This window comes from Halyomorpha halys, unplaced genomic scaffold (assembly GCF_000696795.3).
Source record: "Halyomorpha halys isolate HHAL.00 unplaced genomic scaffold, Hhal_1.1 Scaffold2318.1, whole genome shotgun sequence".
Classification (NCBI taxonomy): domain Eukaryota; kingdom Metazoa; phylum Arthropoda; class Insecta; order Hemiptera; family Pentatomidae; genus Halyomorpha; species Halyomorpha halys.
Window position 1 is genome coordinate 28,305 of NW_027107243.1, and position 17,396 is coordinate 45,700.

General features: G+C 35.8%; 1 long non-coding RNA gene across 1 annotated transcript; it reads right to left on the reverse strand.

Moving 5' to 3' along the window:
• Positions 1-5,045: 5,045 nt before the first annotated feature.
• Positions 5,046-15,821, reverse strand: LOC106691407 (uncharacterized). The gene is made up of 3 exons (XR_001344784.1): positions 15,697-15,821; positions 5,471-5,661; positions 5,046-5,251 (listed from the first exon to the last, which is right to left on the reverse strand). It is a non-coding gene; the product is annotated as an uncharacterized lncRNA (long non-coding RNA).
• Positions 15,822-17,396: the final 1,575 nt, after the last annotated feature.

Genomic DNA, 17,396 nt, shown 5'->3' on the forward strand with positions numbered 1-17,396 from the left:
GATAATTTCCTCCCCATCAACCGCTGTGTTTTTATAATCTCGCGTGCGCCCTCGGAGACCAAAAAGAATTTCGACGAGAGAAAAACCCGTAACCGTGTGAACGAAGTGGTCGTAGGCCCCTATCGCTCACACTATAGTTGCATCTGGTTCCAGGCCCTATTCCAGTTGGTAAACTCTCAGGTGATCGCTTAGAGTACTGCGGAGCCTCTCTATTCTCTCCCTCTTCTACTTTTAGTGTTCAGATGCCATTTAACCTCAAGGGGCTTTATTTCTTCCCTAACGTTAACATCATCAAACTCCCGGCCTGCGTCCGACGAGATCCATTCCGGGATTCCGTAAAACTAGAACCATACACGCAGAGCTCACAGCACCGCCTCCGCTGATTTCTCTTGAATCAGGAGTGCCATAGCAGTTTTACTGAAAAAATGGAACATCGTAACCCATTTGTAGCCTTTCCAGGTGAAGGTGTTGGTCTGCATGTCTGCGAGCGGTGTGTTCGCGGTGAGCGTGTTCTCTTGCGTTGCCCTAGGTAGGTGTCCATCATACTTGGTGCTCAGGCATACGTCGTGTTTCCCAATGGTTCTCTGAATAGTTTTCCACATCCCCTACCAGAAGTACTTTTGATGAAGAGCTTGGTAGGTCTCGTTTAGGCCGCGGTGATTGGTCTTCCCCTGATGGTACGCCTGGATGACCTCCTTCTTTTGCTCCTCATCTCGGAAGGTTTCCACCATCGTCGTACAACGAATGAAGATTCGGTCCACGCCTATTTATTCCCGTCCAGAGCAGCCAAATCTTCTCCTATACCACTCCATTCCCTACGTATATGTGGTAAGTTCCCCCTGCTTTGGATGCATCATTAAGCGCCCGGCAAATTTGATCACTCCTGACTCCCGGTGTCGACCAGATCGTGTTAATCGAAGTCCTCCCGTATTTGACGAAACCCATCTTCATCAACCCCGACATTCTGGCCATCCAGATGATTTGGTGTGATTTTTCGTTTATTATTTTATCGATCTGCTCCATTTCTGTCAGTCTCCCGATAGGTTCGACCCAGGACCTATCTCCGGATGGTGTTTCATGGCCGCGCCCCGGTGTTTTTTGCGTTTTCTCCTCTTCCGGCGTCCATTCTCTCAAAAACTGGTGTACATCTCCAGACGTGTGGGGTTGCTCCTCTTCTATTGCATTCATAGTGATCGCCCGAGACAGCCAATCGGCTATCCCCTTCTCCTTTCCTGGCTTGTACTGCATTTCAATATTGTATTGGCTGAGGAGTTCCTTCCAGCGGGTCTCTCTAGCCGAGGATTCGTTTAAACTCCCAACCCACTGAAGTGGTCAATGGTCAGTATGCACCTGAAACCTTCTCCCTAAGACATAGGGGCGAAAGTGTTCTACAGCCCAAACGATTCCTAATAGTTCTCTCTCCAGTGCACTCTATCTCGTTTTTTCGCCGGTCAGTTGTCGGTCAAGATCGTACATGTACACTTGGCACATGGACTCATCGACTCCTCACAAAAACGCATGCATCCATCAGCCGCTGAAACGTGATGGGTGCATTTTTCCGACCGAAGGGTAATCGTACTGGCTCTTGTGAATTCGTAATGCCCCCTTTCGATTCTAAAGGCCGTTTTATGCTGGTCTTCCGGGTGCATTCAAATCCAGGCTACTGAACAATGTCGCTCCACGTAGTCTATCCAGGATACCTTCTAATCTTGGTATGGGATACTTCTCGTCCACCGTATTGTCGTTGAGGCTTCGATCATGACCATGCTATGACGCTCTCGATACGATACTCTGTTCCATCCTCCATCATCGATATCCATACTTGCATCCTCCTCTCTAGCGCTCGTGTCGATCATGTCTTGAGCACATTCCAGAAATCTGCGTTCCGGGGTAAACCTTCCCTTTTATTAGTCTCCTTAGCCAGTTTCATTATGGAGTCGATGAAATTCATTATCCGATTGACTACATCCGCTCTAAAAGTCCAAAAATTCTCTGAGACTTTGGCTGCCAACCTCTCCATGATGCAATCTCCACCTTTAATAGAGTGTTTTAACTCACCGATTTCGTCTGGGAACCGCTCCAGGTCTCTTCTTCGGCTTTTCTAATATCCTGAGAGGTTGCTGCTCTCACTTTCATTTTAGCCAACATATTGGTGTGAGCAGCCGCGAGAGTGGTCTCTGGTAGCGGGGTTAGTACCGGAACCGCCGCCGGGACTGCCAGGACAGGCGGGGCTGCAGGAACTCCAGTAGCCGGTCGCGCCACTGAAGGCCTCACTGCGGGCTGTCGTGGTTGATCATCACCATTAATCATCTTGGTCAGTAAAAAAAAAAAAAAAAATGTGACAATATAAAAGAAATAAAAGAAAAGAAAGCCGGAGGAAGAAAGAGAATAACGCACGCTTACTAGAGTGATACTGTCTTTATTCTCTCTGTAATGCTCCTATATGCATTACCAGTGCTTATTTACATAGTGAGAAAGGATTAAGGTTGTATTGAGGCCTTGTCCTACCATAACATAATATATAAAAATAATTGACTGTACTAATTAAATTACGTTAAGATAGTCTTCATACAGTGAATATTAGTATTGTGATACTAGGGATCTGACAAGGAAAGGCATTGGTGCATGAGATAAAATTATAGTAGAACCTAAACATAAAAAACACTGATATTCCTATGTGTACAAACTGTCAGTATTATGGACATACAAAACATTATTGTCATTTAGAGTCAAGGTGTATTAAGTGCTTGGGTAAACACAATTTATCAAAATGCTCGTTAAAGTTAATGGATAAATCACTTTGTGAACTAGCTCATGCGGCTACTGATTACTAGGGGGAGTAAATATTATCAAATCTTTTCAAATAATATAAACTCACTTTCTGAACCAAATATTTATAAATCTGAGATTAATTTAAACAGGTCAGCCACGAGAATCGCTTCAAAAAACTCATATGCCGATTTTATTCGAAGAATATCAAAACAACCGGAACCAAAAACTCAGTCCACAGTTAATCAAGATAACTAAATGAATGGTTTAATGTTTTCACTTACTAAAATCATCATCGAAGGTATCAAGCCGTATTTACCACAAATCATGGCACATCTGTCCATGTTAGTCGCGTCTTTCGTTACAAAGGACCATAATATAAATAACAGCTTATTAACAGTTTTTAATTCTCTCCTCACTAACTGCACTTTAATACAAATTATATATTATTCTACGAATGCTCAAATATCTATTTTTCGTCTATAGGTACATAATTAAGAACTTAAATTTTTTTAACTGGAATGCTCATTGGATATCTTCTCAAACAAAGGTATTAAAAATTTTCCTTGAATAAAACTTCATCCATACAGCCTGGGTAACTGAGACACATTTATCCCAAAACATCAAATTGATGATCCCAGGTTACAAAATTTTATGTAATGACAGAGATCGTTCGACTCCTTCTGGTGCTGTAGCCTTAATAATTAAATATAATATTGACTTCACTAAAAATATTTATACCAACGAATTTAAAATAAATGTAATTACATAGATGTCGTTTCGGTTCGTTTACTCTCGTCTCGTTCTACCGTCGTCACAAAACTGTTAACACTCAGGGACAGTTAAATAACATTAGTTTTAGGTGCCATAAATTGTAAAAACATTTACTGGGGTTGTCGCAAATCAAGTTCTAGTGGAAATACTTGCTATGTACTCAAGGCACACACACGGGCTCATGTCAAAAAGATTCTATGAATAGAAGCTATTCTATGACTAGCTGTAATAATTCTTGTGTACTGTGTTTAAATAATTCATTTTATTTAGAATGTTACATTTTATTTATGAATTCATCAAAAATTTATAAAATGGTCAGATATTTAATATCAACTCTTATTTTTCATTTGGCATATGCTTTTATAGTATAGCTTGAATAAAAAAATGTCTACTTATTATATTTTATTAGCATTATCCTCTATCAATAATAAATCAGAACTAGATGCAACAGAGGGTAGGGTGAACCTCGCTCTTGAAATTTATTTTCATGAAATCACTTTCGTTTGGTTTTCTTGTTTTGTTTTTAAGAAAAATTACAATCAAATTATAATGGTATAAAAAATATGCATATCTTAACTAAGGAGTTCCAATCTCCGGTATACTTAGCTGAGAACCTTTTTAAAAAAATCAAAAAGGTTGAAAATTTCTAAAAAAAGAAAGAAAGAATTTCTTGCATTTGAAAAATCAAATGATTTTCAGGCCAACGATGGTATTGATATATGGCTTGTAAATGAAAATCTTTTAGCTATAGAGTGTTAATATCTCTGAATGGATTTAAACTCGAAAAACCTTATTTAAAAAAATTAAATAGTAATTTGTTGATAAAATCAAGACAAAATATTAAATAGAAAATATATACTATAATATGTTAATATTTTGGTATCCTGAAAAATTTGTATCCCACTTTTGGCAGAACATTATTTGAACAACAATAAATATGCTACAATTCATGACTTCAAAATTGCATCAATGTTTATCTAAAGGTGTGATATGATTTAATCGTTAAATAAGAAAAAATAACAGGAATCCTATCAACATGTATAGAAAACAAGTTCATATTACAGCTAAACCATTACTAAAAAATTAGGATAAAACAAAAAATAAAAATCTAAGAATGAATAAGGATACTTATAAATAATGCGAATACTATGATTAAGTTTATATTTTTATTACAATTATAATAAAAATATATAAATATTATGAAACTAATAACAATAAATATTTCTTATTTTTCTTCTATTGAAAACCCGGAGGCCATGACATTTATTTTTTCTAACGCTTCTATTCGGTGAGAGAGAGGAAGAACTGCGAGGAAGTTTAGCACAGCCTGGCCATAATTCTTTGCCACGTTAGACCATCTGCTGACAGGCCCTTCTTTGATATGAGGAGCCTAGGAAAAAAGAAATAATAAATACTACATCCGAGAATCATATAAACATGGAATAGCCAAAGACTATCAATATTTTACTGAATAATGGAAATTTGTTAGCACCTACCATCTTCAGATGTTCTATTCGGAGCAGCTTCAAACTCAATTTAAGACTGTTGCCCCTGTATTTCTCTAAGCTGTCCCTGAACATTTCTTCCAGAAGGCGGATCTTTTGGATACCCTGCCCCCGAAGATGCTGAGGTTGCGACTCTATGGTGCTTCCAGCGAAATATCCTAATCTTCTGATTTCTTGGTCCATCATATTTATCCGTATAGGATCTAAAACACAATAAATAATAATAAAATATCTCAAACTTAAGTTGTTTTTATTTATTTTTTTTAACGTCATCAATCATCTATTACAAGATTTCTGAAAATTAAAAAATTCTGGATTCAGTTAAATACGAGAAAGGCATTGGAAATTATTTTGCAGAGTCAAATATCACTAAACATTTCAACTAATATAAATATTATAAAGTGAACAATTTTAGTACATACCGAATTATGTCAAGATGTTCTGATGCGTAGAAGGTTTTCAGTCGTAATGTCGTCAAATTCTCTGATTATTGTAGAGGTAGTAAGGACACGGAGGGTGGGGTGGGGTTTGAAAAAGGAAATTTTGTGATTGGTCCATCACAATTGTGTACCCCCATCACATTCCACAGAAATGCGCAACGCATACCAACTTTCTAAATTGATTACACATTAAAAACAATAACTTAGATGAAGAAAATACAATTATATTTTACTTATATTCTTCTTGAAGATATAATAGCTAGTGTAGTAAGAAAGAGATGATTATGATTATATATATTTAAATTCTTAATGAGTTTTAGATTTCACGTGGGTTGGTGGGTTTGTTTGTATGCTTTAATATTTAAATAAAATTTGGAAGGCCAGATAAAACTATTAATATCATTGATAGATTCAAATCTTTTACATTGAATTTTCACTCAAAAGTTAATATTTTAATATTTTCCGAAATATTAAAACATTAACAGAAAATTGTGTTAATTGGAAGTATGCGTTATGTATTATATGAATGTGGTAATTTAATTTTGAATTTTGATCTTGCAGTAAATTACTGAAAACGTATACTTTATTTTCATATTATAATTAGTATTAAAGTAAATTAAAATGAAGTGAAGACTTTCCTCTTCCCTTTTTTTTTTTTGATGTGTGTATTTATGTAAATCATTCATCTAAGTAATTTATGTATGCCTGGAATTTCCTTAAAATCAAGATGTTAGGTATTTCCGTTTACCTTGGTGTTATTATTTAGTTAATTTTATTCTGAATTTGCCCATACTTTTCTCAGAAACACTTTTCACTTGTTGTATTAAGGGTATGTGGAAAGCGCATTGAAAAAACTCAATTGATGGTATTTTAATTTTTTTTTTTATTTTACGCCTCTTATGTAATTAAATTATCTGATTAAGAATATATTCATGTTTTTGGTTAATATTCCTAACAATTGTTTCCATATTTGTGAAAACTATCGATGCGATAAATATCTATTTTTTTATATTCGTATCTGCTAGAGCTAATTCCTTAAGGGGCCTCTACATGTTGACCAAGCCATGGCGAACTCAGACATACGCGAGCATGTGGATGGGTGGCTTGGCATGGGTGGCCTAGTCTCGTTGCCGACCGTCGAGAGTCGGTTTTTTGGACACAGGTCAAAGGGGTTCGTGGGAGCGCTCGTGTAGCATCTCCACCATTGTTCATTGTCTAGTTGCAACTGATAGCTGTTAAGAGGTTAAAGGTGTTTGTTGGTACTTTTTATAAGTTTTATATTTAATCGTATTTATTTATATTTAATTTCCTTTCATTTTCTTTTTTTTTTGTAATAAAAATAATACAATCCAATTTCAATGGCTGAAACCACTAGTACGTCCAGCATGCTCGCCTCTCTGAATAACACTGACATGTGGATGGTCTGCTCCTTGTTTACCGAGCATTTGTACAAGCCTCCGATTCGTGGCGAGTGGCCAACATAGAGAATGGAAAAAATTGTTTGTAGTGAATGAGTGCCCTAGAGCAACAAGGTTCCCGCGCAATAGTCACACATCCTTTGCGAGTGAACACGTGGCATGAGTGGTAGTGACGACTCTTTGTTTTTTTTTATACATAGTGCTTTGTGGCAATGGAAAAAACAAAACAAAAAACTGTGATTCGAGCAGTGATTAAGTAGTTTTTAAAGAAAGGTATGAAAGGAAAGGAAATTCATGCCGACTTTCAGAACACACTGGGGGACTCTGCTCCTTCATATTCAACTGTTGCCAAGTGGACCAGCGAGTTAAAATTTGGTTGGGAGAGCTTAGTGGACGGCCAAAAAGTGCTACGACCTCAGAATTGACGGCAAAAGTGCATAAAAGTGTCATGGAGAATCTTCGCCTGAAAGTGCGTGAGTTAGCTCAAGCTGTAGGGATCTCATCTGAACGGGTATATCACATTTTAACCGAAGGATTGGGAATGAAAAAAATATCCGCAAGTTAGGTGCCGCAGATCTTGACATTGAACCATAAACGCACCAGATTAGAAATGTTCGAACAAAATATGGCCCCTTTTCAGCGCAACTAACAAGATTTTTTGGTCCAGTTTGTGACTACAGATGAAACTTGGGTCCACTACTAAATCCCAGAGACAATACTGCAGTCAAAGCAGTGGATACCTGCTGAGTCACCACCACTAAAGAAAACAAAGGCAGTACAATCGGCCGGAAAGGTTATGGCCTCAATTTTCTAAGATGCAAAAGGCATTCTGCTGATAGATTATCTTCCTACTGGTCAAACCATTACGGGACAATACTACGCAAACCTCTTAGACCAACTACAGGAAAAGATAAGCGAAAAAAGGCCTAATTTGGCAAGGAAAAATGCCATCTTTCATCAGAACAACGCCCTCCCGCACACAAGCGCTATTGCCTTGGCAAAACTTCAGGAACTGACGTACGAATTGTTGCCACGTCCACATTATTCACCTGATTTGGTATCATCAGACTTCCAAAACCTGAAAATTTTCCTAGGGTGACGGAGATTTCCTACAACGGAAGAACAGCCAGCCGAATCGGAGATTTATTATCGGAGATACGGTATTTTGCAGGCCTGAAGGAATCTTATTTTCGAGATGGGATCAAGACTTTGGAACATAGCTGGACCAAATGCATTAATCTATAGGGAGACTATGTTCAAAAATAAAAGCAGGTCCACCGGGGTAAGATATTTCTTTCTAGTACATTCCAAGAACTTTTCAAACCATCCTCGTATATATTATATTTAGATTTTTTTTTCTTAAAAACAATATTCTTTGATATTTTCAGATGGGGAAAAAACAAGGTATTTTACGATATTCTGAATAGGTTTTCGGCGTAGGATAAAAAAATTACTTTTGATATAATCCCCCCCATTTACTACAGTTGCTCACGATTATTCTTATAAATTGCTATTAAATCTAGTTCCAACTCAGTTTTATGTTTTTCAAATTATTTATCAAATTAAAATTATTCCATTCCCTTTATATGACAATGTGTAATATTTTTTATTTTGATCATTTTTTTTTTATTTTTAGGTTCTCGTATCATAAAAAATGAAACTTAGGTCATTGTTTCTTTAAAGGCCCACATTAAAGTTAATACCACACCTTCACAGAACATGTTTTTTTTCTTGAAAAATTCAGTCTGTTTGTTTTACAGACTTACAGTGAGCTTCCCATAACAATCCACAGGTGAGATATATATATATACTTTTTCAATCACAATGTTATTCAAAATTATTTATAAAATAAAAATAATCAATGAAGGTGATTGCGTGCTAATAAAATATTAAATCCAAATGTTATAAAGAGATTAGGGAGATCACTCTCTGTGGTACCTAGTTCTGATTTGTTATTAATCAAGGATTGTGCTAATTTAAGATAGCATGCTGAAAGTTATTTTTTTCATTTCTTATTTAAGTTAAAATATATAAGGATATGCGAGATGAAATTGTTACATTTTCATTTTTTTTTTCGATGATAAGTGTCTTATCATGTAACATAATATGATTTTTTATTAGAAAAGAAGATATAGGTTATTTAATGAATTATGGACAAATAACTAATTTGTATTTTCTCGAAGGGAATACAAATATTTAGTTACATCAAAGAAGAATTTTGGCAGTTAGCAGATATTATAATAAAACTTAATGATATCGATCTATTCTAGTGAGTCCTTAGATGTTAATTAATTTTTAATAGGTTTTGTTGCTAGATCTTGTTAAAGATATAATACAGTAACATAAATAGTTAATGATAAAATGTAATCACGAATAGATAAAACCCAAGATATAGGAAATGATGATGCCTAAAATGCTGAATTAATAATTCGAATTTTTTTTATGTAGAGATGATTCTTTCCAATTTCATGTGTACAGATTTATGTTTAAATCCATCAGGCAACAAGTAATAATTTATTTTTTTTGTATTTAGTTTATGTATATAATACTATAATTAAGTTTAAGAATTGTCATCAATTATACAAAATAGAGGAATTTTATTCTGTTTATTATAGTTATCATTTATAAATACAGTCCACTCCATCATTACCAGCAAATTACAAGTTCTTTATTCAAACCAGCCATACCAGCACATAATAATTAATTTGGGTAATATCCCCCAAATTTTACTCCCGGGAATATCTAAATTAAGCAACGGTAAATTATCTATATTTATAATATGATTAAAAAACTACGGAGCTCTAAGAAAGATACATTTTCTACAACTTTTCATTATAGTGTGATACCTGACAACCAACGGCTCCCTACTGAATCTCCTTCTTGCGTCGTGGATCCACCCACTCTCATCACCATATTGCTGCTCTCACCCCATCTCTTATTCTCCTGCAAGTAATTCATCTCCATCATTTTATATTAATACTATTTTATTTCCTCCTTCCATTTATTTGTATACTAGCTGGCTCGGCATTGCTATTGCTATATTTGATGAATATAGATTTAATCACCACAGTTGATTTCTTATCAAAGGTATTCTCGTGCACATGATATCTAAGATATAATTAGTTTTTAAACAAAAACCTTCTCTGTACCTCAAAATTTTCAAAATATTGAAAAAAATTGAGACCGACTGAACTATTGAAATGTGGTAAAATTTTTTTAGGAGAGAAACAAAGTCGAACATTTAGAAATACTTTATTATTATGGTTTGACAACATAAATTGAACCAATATATGCTATGAAGGAGAAAAAACAGAATCTTTTAATTAAACATTTAAATAACTTCTATAATATTCAACTAATCTATACCAAGCATTGCCTTGGTTGAAGTAACGCAAATAATAATAAGTAACATTAAGATTTAGTAACGTAAATAGTTTTTGAAAAGTACCTCTCACTGCACTTCAATATTAGTACTATATTCAAACTACATCCTGAGACTGATTGCCATATTGTAGCGTATAGACATTCTAAAGAAAATAAATTATTTGAACATAGTTTACAAAAATTATTACAGCTATTCATGAAATCTTTTTGATAAGGAGGACATTCAAATATGCTTTGATAGCTGGCAAAAATATTTAAAGTTATTGCACCCAAAACTTAAAGAGCTGTTGAAAACGGATGCAACAATTCTTATTCCTTTCAGAGGGCCGCCAAGGGTTTGCCCTTCTATACCTATGGAAGCACCGACAGTACTTCAAGATTGAGCAGCCTAGGCTTCAGTCTTCGAGTTGAGGTTGGGTTTCCCAAGATGTAAGTCACTACTTCTTTAGCTGTCTTATTGATTGGAGTCTTTCGTAGGTTTGAGTTAGTTTAATGTTGATAGGGTGATTCCAGGAAAGGTGGCGATCTAAGTGTGTTCCCAGGTATCTTACTGTTTTACTGACAAGATTCTATTGAATATTCACATTTTTACCTTTGAGAATTAGTTCTAGATTAGTTAATAGTTTTCCTTACAAACAAGGTGCTTCTAATCAATCCCCTTCATCCAAGACAGCAAGCACACCTCCAGGGAAATCTACTGAGATTGCACTCCTTGGTAGGGAGAATTGAAAATACGATACGAACTGAAATCCGCTTTAGGACTCTTTGGGCATTAAACAAAAGAAGGCCTGGGGCAGTCTGTAAAGCCTTATTAGACATTTCTGCCCCGAATGCGATTATCAGCTGGTTAAGATTTGTTCTTAATAATAGAATAATCGTTGTTTAGGAAGACGGTATTACAAGTACTTACAGGTCCAGGCAGTAACTGGATACCCTCAAGGGAGTAGCATCTTACCGTTCCTATGGTGTCTAGTTATGGATAGCCTATTGAGAAGACTTGAGGATCCTGAGATATTCGCGCAAGCTTTTGCTGATGATGGAGTGATCCTCAATAGTGGAAAGTTCCTGAGTATCATCATGGAACTCATGCAAATCGCATGTAATGTAGTATAGACATGGTGTACTGAAATGTTGACATGGTGAACTGAAATCAAACTCATCAAAGACAGATTCTATTTACCAGGAAGCGGGAATTGGGTACTTTTCAAACCCCGATTTTCTTTGGCAATGAACTTCAACTAAGCAAAAATGTCAAATACCTTGCAATTAGTTTGGACCCAAAACTGAACTGGGTATCTCATTTGGCAGAAATTGAAAGAAAAATTATTGCTGCGTTTTGGCAAGTAAGCTGTTGGCACTACCTGGGGTTTCAAACCAAAGGTTATGCATAGCGATATTAAGACCGAGAATTTACTATGGAAGTATTGTGTGGTAGACAGCCCTGCAAAGGGCTTCCTATTTGCGGAAGGCCTGTATTGGCATAACTGGAGCATTTCGCACAACACCGACTAAGGCATTAGAAGTCACTCCACTTATCGATTAAAGGGGAAGCGCTATTAGCCTATCTAAGAATGTAAGAAAATAGACAGTGGACAGAGACAGAAGTTACTGGTCACGTGACAACCACTAAAGTTGTGGAAAGCGAGTTACCAATACTACAGTACCGCTCACCACTACTAGATAAAACACACCAAGATTAGTTACCTACACCCAAATTAGAGGATTTGGTACAGGGTTTAGTGGGAATGCCAGGAGATTTTCTGCCCTATTTCACTGATGGATCGAGAATGGATTCGACTGGACTAACGGGGGCAGGGTTCACATAGAAGAATTTGGCATAGAACTAAGCTTCCCACTAGGCAAGCACTCGACTGTCTTTCAGGCAGAAGTGTTAGCCATCTTGTCAGCACCTTTATGCCCTGAAGTCACTGGCTGGGAAAGGACTGGCATCACCATCTTTTCAAATAGTCAGTCTGCCCTTCAAGTCTTGGAGTCACCTAGGGTCACCTCTGAATTGGTCAGGCCTCAGAAGACTGCCTTACATTACATAGCAGACTGTGGTAGGTATGCATCAATAAGATACAGGCTTTTAGGCTCTGATAGAATTACAGGAAATGAGGCTTCCTCTATAGATTTGGAGTCCCTTTTAAATTTCATTAGAAAGCCGAACAGGTTTTATATATACAGGAATAAGATAGATAAAAGAGGAATGACTCTTTGGTTGTCTTGGGGATGGCAAAAAAGACCAATAGGCCCACTTGCCGGACTTGTTCTCCCCAACATTACCAGTACCAGTAGTTCTGGATCTGGTGGGCATGGAAGAGTAAAAACTTGTGAATTACATTTTTCAATGATCAGACAAATCATTCATTTAGTGAAATATTATTAAGTTGGCTTTGAAAAGTGTTTCTAACTACTATTATGTCATCATGTTTTTTTATTTATTTATTTCCACCTACCCCTGGCTTATAAGCAATACAGGTGTGCAGCTGCAGTTCGATGTTACATATCCATTATCAAACTACTGCTAATGAATCAATTTACAATTTGAATTATTTATGTACAGTTTTCTTAAGGTTCAGTCTTCTAAGCGTCTTCCGTCCCAAGCATTCCAGGGGCTGATCTTCTTCTCTGAAGAATATTGAAGTTGCTTGGTCCAATAATTGTTTTCCACCCGTATAAGATTCTTTGTAATACGGATAGTTTTCTTCGCTTACTAGGACCCGCTTTGCTTCCATCCGTGACCGAACGGTGGGGAAATATTTCCTTAAGGTAGCACCTTTTGGATTTGTCACCCAACACCGGTTCCATTCTTCGGTGGTGTCCTCCTTTACATAGGCTCTCGTCAACCCTCACTTGAACATTTGCCAGCAGACCTTTAATTTAAACATCATCATTTCGTACCCCTCCCGCTAAAACCTACATCGCCTCATGTGAGACACTCCGGTATGCCTTGGTGACTCTAAGCAAAGCCATCCGGATTGTCGTCAATTTTCTCTTCTATCATAGCGAGAGATTCTAGCATACCTCTGAATATCCACAACAACTCCTTTATATATGGTCATTGCCGCAGGGAATTCCAGTTGCTGGGAACCGCTCTTCCTCTATGACTCCCAACAACTCGTCAAAAATAAGCTTTCATACGGCTGGGCCAAGTACTGAGCCCTGAGGGAATCCCCTCTCTTTGGAAGCTTCAACTTCATAAGAGCTACCTTTAATATTCACACGTCTGTCCTCGAGGTAGCTCTTAATCATGTCGTATAAGTTGCTGGGAGCTTCATATTTCTGCAACGGCTGGAGCAAGAGGGGCCACCAGACGCTGTCAAAGGCGGAAGATATGACAAAGAGCAGCAAATACATCGGGACCTGTCCGGTTCTTACTACAGGTACCCCGAATGTTGAATTTTTATTAATGTGGAACAAGACGTAGAAATTGTGAGACATTTCTTGTGATTAATGCATATGTTTTTGATAAGACCAAGTGAAATCTCTGAGGGGGCAAACTGGGTTAGTATGTTAACTGAAATTATTTATTTGGATAATAAGATATAAGACAGATCATTGGGTGGACTCATGGTTATTAGAAATTATGTGCTTATCTGGTGACGTCTCCTAGCCGCTTCCCTCGTCCAGGTATATTGTGGGCGAAATGGTGAAAACAATAAATCTTCGCCTGGTGTCAGAAAAAATATGTCTGTCTCCATCGGTGGCTGGCCAGCATGTACTGGACTCTGGCGTGATGGTAGGGGCAGGCCAGGTCCTAGCTTGCATAGTGCATTCTCTACCTTTGAGGAATAAGCTATGAATATTGTACAGGTATTCCGGAGTTTCTACTTTCTTTAGTTTATATGGGAGCTCGTGTCGTATCAAACGCTTGTTGGAAGTCCAAGAACGCTACCAGGGTGTTTCTCTTTTTTTCGAATCCATTAATTATAAATTCCGATTGCCTTTCCAGTTGTTGAGAAGTGGAATGATTGTCTTGAAAATTAGGAGTAATTTCGATGCTCTGAAAAAAAGAATAAAGATGTTTTTTTATAACTGATTCTAGTTTGGGAAATGGTCCATATGGGTAATAAACTGATAGGTCTATAGATAGCTGCTGGCTTGTTTAGCGTTCTTACCAGATTTGTGAATTACTTTGACTTTGGCTTTCTTCCAAAGTTTCCTTGTATCGGGAAAATATTCAGTACACAGGCAAGTGTTAAATATTGACGAGATAAAATCGACAGCTTTCCCGAGTAACATTTTAATTGCAATTACTGGGATCAAATCATGGCTAGGAATTTTCTTTACCTTGAGTTTTTAATATATTTGCATGTTATCTCAACACTTTTGAGTCAGTACTATTTGAAAAAAATCCGGGAATAATTACAGTAATTTTGTATGTATGGTTTAAAAAATTCATTTTCATATATTATTTTCAAAATTATGTTTCAAATTATATAAGCATCTTAATAAAAAAATAAATTTTAATTAATTCAAAGGCGTTCTCAATTAATAAATAATTTACAATAATTGAACTCGAAATCAATATTAATACTTAAGAAATATAGTAAAGAATACTATTTTTACACAGTGGAATTAAGAGTTCGAATGCAATTTGATGTATTGTATATGAAAATGATATAAATTTAAATATTGATAAGTACTAAAATCTTCCTCTAAAAAAATAAATATTTTACTTAAATTAAATGAAAGTACTATCCACATACACTAAATACTAAAAAATTAAAAAAAAAAAATTATTGTTGCCTGTTGTAATTAGAAATGAATTTGTACACATAAAATTAGAAAGAATCATCTCTACTTTTAAAAAATTCGAATTATTAATTCAGCATTTTAGGCATCATTTCCTGTATCTTGAGTCTTATCTATTTGTGATTACATTTTATCATTAACTATTTATGTTACTGTATTATATCGTTAACAAGACTTAGCAAATAAACCTATTAAAAATAACATCTAAGGACTCACTGGATAGATAGATGGACACATAGATCGATATCATTAAGTTTTATTATAATATCTGCCAAAATTCTTCTTTGATGTAACTAGATATTTGTATTCCCCTCGAGAAAATACAAAATAGTTATTTTTCCATAATTCATTGAATGACATACATCTTCTTTTTAAATAAAAATATACATGATAAGACACTTATCATGGGAAAAAAATTAATGAAAATCTAATAATTTTATTTAGCTTATGTTTATATATCTTAACTTAAATAAGAAATGAAAAAAATAACTACATATATATCTTACCTCTTAAAAATGAAATAAAATAAATCCTACCAAAAATGAAAATAATAAAAAATCTAATAATTCAGCAAATGAATTAAAATAAATACGAGTAATAAAAACTCTTACGAATCAATTAAAACAATAAGAAAATGCATATTCGTACTGGGTGATTCAACAGCAAATCTATACGACTCAGATTTTCTTGAAAGATTGGACGCTGGATGAGAGAGGAAGTCATGGTAAGCAGTTCTGACTGCCTGCCCATAATTCTTCGTCCATCTCTTAATCGGTTCTACGTTTAAATAAGAACCTAAAAAGAGAAAAAAATTATCAAAATAAAAAATATGACCCATAGTCATATAAAGGGAAGGGAAAAATTTCCACTTGTTAAACAGCAATTTAAACAAATTATAAAAATGAGTAGGAACTAGATAGATGTAATAGCTATTGATAAGAATAATCTTGCGCTGTAGTAAAGGGGGAGTGATATATCAAACGTATTTTTTTTTAAATCCTACCTTGAAAACCTAGTTTATCAGCATCCTCATAAAATTACTCATGAAACTAAAAAGGATCTGGATGAATGGGCGTATTCATAATATGAGGGATATGGGGAAAATTCAGACCACAAGGACCATTCATTATGGAAGGCTACGCGACCTCTCTTGAATAAAAAATTCCAATTCTAGTAGACAACGATGAATTCATCACCAGTGACGCCATAAAAGCTGAAGTGTTCGCCAATTTCTTTGAGAAAACATTCTCTAACACAGAAATTCGTCCGAATTTAGTCACTGATCAAATTGACAAGTATGACAAATATCCCCCTCGCAACAGTTGAACTCCCACCTAAATTCATGTACCCAAAAGAAATCCAGGACCTGATTAAAAAGCTCAAGATAAAGAAAAGTCCTGGTCATGATTTTATCCCAGTCATAGCAATCAAAATGTTGACCAGGAAAGCTGTCGTTTTTATCACGTCAATTTTCAACAGTTGCCTTCGTACTGGATACTTTCCGGTTACATGGAAGAAAGCCGAACTTATAGTAATTCACAAGCCTGGTAAGAACGCTAAACAAATCAGCAGCTATAGACCTATCAGTTTATTACCCATTTTTGAAAAATTACTGGAATCAGTTATAAAAAAACATCTTGATTCCTTTTTTCAAAGCATCGAACTAATTCCAAATTTTCAATTCGGCTTTCAATACAGTCATTCCACTTCTCACCAACTGGCAAGACTATCGGAATTTATAATTAGGGGATTCGAAAAAAAGATACACACCCTGGTACCTTTCTTAGATTTCCAACAAACATTCCATAAGGTCTGGCATATAAACTAAAGAAAGCAGGCACTCCAGAATACCTATATAATATTCTGAGCTCATTCCTCAATGGTAGAACATTTTCAGTCAGAATTAATAACAAAAATTCAACCCTTAGACAAATCATACTCCACAAAGTTCAGTCCTTTCTCCCATTTTGTTCAACTTCTACCTTCACAATATCGTCCAGTCCACACATACCTCCAGAGCTCTGTTCGCTGACGATACAGCTGTGTTCTCTCAACATGATGACATAATAATAGCTAGAAACACTTTGCAAAGTCACCGTAATGATTTAGAACAATATGTCACTAAATGGATGATTAGCTTGAACATTGAAAAATGCAACTCAAAAGTTTATACTCTTCGACGCCCACCAGATCCACCGGATCTAATCCTCAAAGGTAAAAATGTGAAATGGGATCCTGCCAGTGAAACAGCAACATACCTGGGAATTCACCTAGATAGCCACCTTACCTGGAATCACCATATCAACATCAAACTAACTCAAACTTATGCAAGGTTAGCAATGCTATAT